Source organism: Tupaia chinensis, unplaced genomic scaffold (genome assembly GCF_000334495.1).
Source record: "Tupaia chinensis unplaced genomic scaffold, TupChi_1.0 Scaffold145685_1, whole genome shotgun sequence".
Taxonomy (NCBI): domain Eukaryota; kingdom Metazoa; phylum Chordata; class Mammalia; order Scandentia; family Tupaiidae; genus Tupaia; species Tupaia belangeri.
The window spans coordinates 1,028,005-1,031,641 of NW_006205542.1; positions in this window are offsets into that span (position 1 = coordinate 1,028,005).

A 3,637-nucleotide genomic window follows, 5' to 3' on the forward strand; every position below is an offset into this window, starting at 1 on the left:
CTTTCTCATTTTCTCTCTCTCTCTTTCTCTGTCTCTCTCTCTGATCAAACTGGAAAATAATAATGATAATAAAGTTAAATAAAATAATTATTTTTTAAAAAATATGAACAAATCAAAACGTACTTCTAAAAAATAAGAATGAGTAAGAACCATTACCAAATGTGCACATGTTCAATCTTGATGAAGATGACTATGTGTGTGAACTTTCAGCAAACTTTACTCTACAAAGATGTACACTGAATATACGTAAATTAGAGATTCTATCTATCTATCTATCTATCTATCTATCTATATCTATCTATCTATCTATCTATCTATATCTATCTATCTATATCTATCTATCTATATCTATCTATCTATCTATCTATCTATCTATCTATCTATCTATCTATCATCTATCTATCTATATACACACATACTTTGGAATGACCAAGAACATCATAACCAAAATTAAATGACGACAGACAAATGAGGAGATAGTCTGTCACACTTCTGAATTGAGAGTTGCCCTAAGAAGAATGCCCGCTCTTTCCATCATGATTTCATGTTGAATTTATCCTAGATACATGTAGGTCTAGTATTTTAATAGATAAGAATGTATTAAAATGACCAACCCCTTAATACAAGAGGGGCAAAAGACACAATCAATTTGTAAAAATAAAAATGATACGCAGAAGGCCTTGAATATATAAAATTTTTTATAACTTCTCTCATAATAAAAGAATGGCAAATTGAAATGTCAGTTTCTTGGTTATTAGAATAACAAAAATTCAATAGCTTGATAGTGTGTTTTATATACAGGTTCTAAGAAACAGGTCCCCAGATATCCCTGATCTACTGCAAAATGCTGCAACCTCTAGGGAAGGGGTTTGGCATTGTCTTGCAGAATTGCATATGTGTTTACCTTTGACATAACAGCAGGTCTCACATGGAAGAATTGAACCTGAAGGTATGTTTCCACGTTAACATATGCACAAGGCAATCCACTGAGACATTATGTACAACAGCAAGTGTCGGAAATAGCCCAAATGCACAAGCACAGGAAACTGGTAGAATAAATTACTGTGCATTACACATGGAATACTAGTCACTGTATAAAAGGGATGAGAAAGAGTTTATGAATGAATATGGAATGATTTCCAGGATACATTTTAATTTAAAGGGAAAAACTTCAAGAATATAAACTATAGTCTTGGTACCTTTTGTGTAGGAAAGGGCAATGAGACTGTATTACACGACAGGTAGAAGTGTGTGTGCATGTGTGTGTACGCAAGAAAGAGATACAGGAAGTGCAAACCAAAACCTAATAAGAGGCTTTACCCATTTTACCCATATGAGGTCAGTGGAAACAAGGTGGGAAGCATAATATTGGGCATGATTCTTTGAAATATACATTTTTGTATAGTTTTAACTATCAAATAATAGACTGTTTTATTCATTCAGGAATAAAACAGATAAAGAGATGAATGTAATTGGACATAAAATGAAGTCAAATAAGCCTCATCATATACCAAATCACTAACAACCACACAGAAAAAGGAAATTCATTTAAGTAAATTTTGAACATTTTGACTGCTCATCATTAAGGATTTATTTATTTTTTCTGGAGAGGTTTTTGCTATAGGGCGCGTGCACTCGCCAGAAAGACAGAGAGAGACAGACAGAAAGCAAGAAATCACCCCCCAGGGGGGATGGCCACGCCACAATCCCTTCTCCTCCATTCTCCTCTTGGGATCTGGGGCACGCACGCACACGCGCCTGGCGTGAGTTTTAAGCCACAGGGTCCAGGACGCGAACCGCAGTTGACTACATGGGAGTCCAGCGACATAGCCATTACACTAACTGCTGGTCCCAGTATTGTTTCCTAAGTACAAGAAAATTGGCAGAGAAGCCTTGAAATTTACTGGCTAGTTTTGTTGTTGATAATGATACTGAAGTAGTCATACTGGACCTATTTTGTATATATTACAGAAAAGAGAAAATTGATAAATTTATTGATGTTGGGAGCCAGTTTTTTCACTATGAGAAATAGAAGTTACTACTTTGGAATGGCTGAAAGTGCTGGATTCTAATTATAGCTATCAGTGTGAATGCCTGTCCCCCCCCCACACTTATTATTTTTATTTTAAATACATCCCCCAATAAAAGGATCAATGTTCCTTGCAAAAACAGCTGATTCCAAGACGGTTTCAGTAAAGTTCAAGATGAGCCTGTGGTATCTTTTGCCAGAAGCATAGGGACATGCTGAAAGGATCCAAACCTGTCTTAAATGGAATCCCACTGCCATGTTGGGGACAATCTGAACATCAAAAAGAATAATGTAGGTAATGGACCATAGCATTGTGAAGAAAAGAACCCACAAGCCCAAGATAACACTCATAAAAAAGGCAGAAGAGTATGAAACTACTTCTTGATGAAAGAATGCCAGCTAGTGAATATAGACATAATAAAATTGGAGGGACCAGCAGTTAGCGTAATGGCTATGTTGCTGGACTCCCACGTAGTCGACCGTGGTTCGTAGTCGACCGTGGTTCTCACTGGACCCAGTGGCTTAAAACTCACACCATGCGCGTGTGCATGTGCGTGCCCAAGATCCCGAGAGGAGAATGGAGGAGAGGGGATTGCACCATGGCCATCCCCCCTGGGGGGGTGATTTCTCGTTTTCTGTCTCTATGTCTCTCTCTGTTTGGCGAGCGCACGTGCCCTATGGCAAAAAACTCTCCAAAAAAAAAAAAAAGGAAATTTTCATTTTTCAAATACAATAATTTATTCAGGAAAAAATTCTCAGTGGATGATAAAACATTGAGTTGAGAGTTGAAAGGGTATGGGATTCAGTCTCCCCAAAGGATTATTCCACAGATGATGCATTAATCCTTTCTAAAAAATTATTTACTTATTTTATGAGAAAGAGAAAACGATATGGAAGAGAGTTAGGGACCCTTGATAGAGTTTTGTCAGGCTGTAAACCACCACCTCACCCCACTCCCCTGCTGCCAGTTTTAGCTAGCCAGAATCCCACAGGAGCACTTGGTATGCTCAAGTTCACCTGGGATCTGAACCCTGGGCCTTCTCCATGACTCCAGTATCAAGTAGTGTTCAGTTGCCCAAAACACCGTGGATGGGATGATGTATTAATTTCAAAGTTGTAAAAGACATTGTTTCTCTTTCTCTATTGAGACCTGGGAGCCACCACCATTATCAAATGGTCAATGTCAGCATTATCAAAAATGGGACAAAATGACATTCTAGGTTTCCTGATGAGAGGCAGTAGGAAATATATTTGCATAGAATTCTTGCCCCAAAAAGTTTAAAATGAATTTAATCATGGTAAAACATTCTAATTGAAGTTTGGGACACAATATAAGACAATCGGCCTGAATTGCTAAAATTTTATCAATGTTATGAAAGAAATAAAAAGTTGAGAGTATTATTTTAGGTTAAAGGAAACTAAGACAAAACAAATACTATTGCAATGAGTGATTTTTGGTTAAATCCTGGAAAAGTAAAATTGATGCAAGACAAATTAAAATAATTGGCCAGCAGGTGGCAAAGTGGTGAAGGTGCTGGACTCCCAGATAGGTGACCATGGTTTGAGTTCTGGACCTGGTGGCTTGAAAATTATGCCAGACGTGTGTCC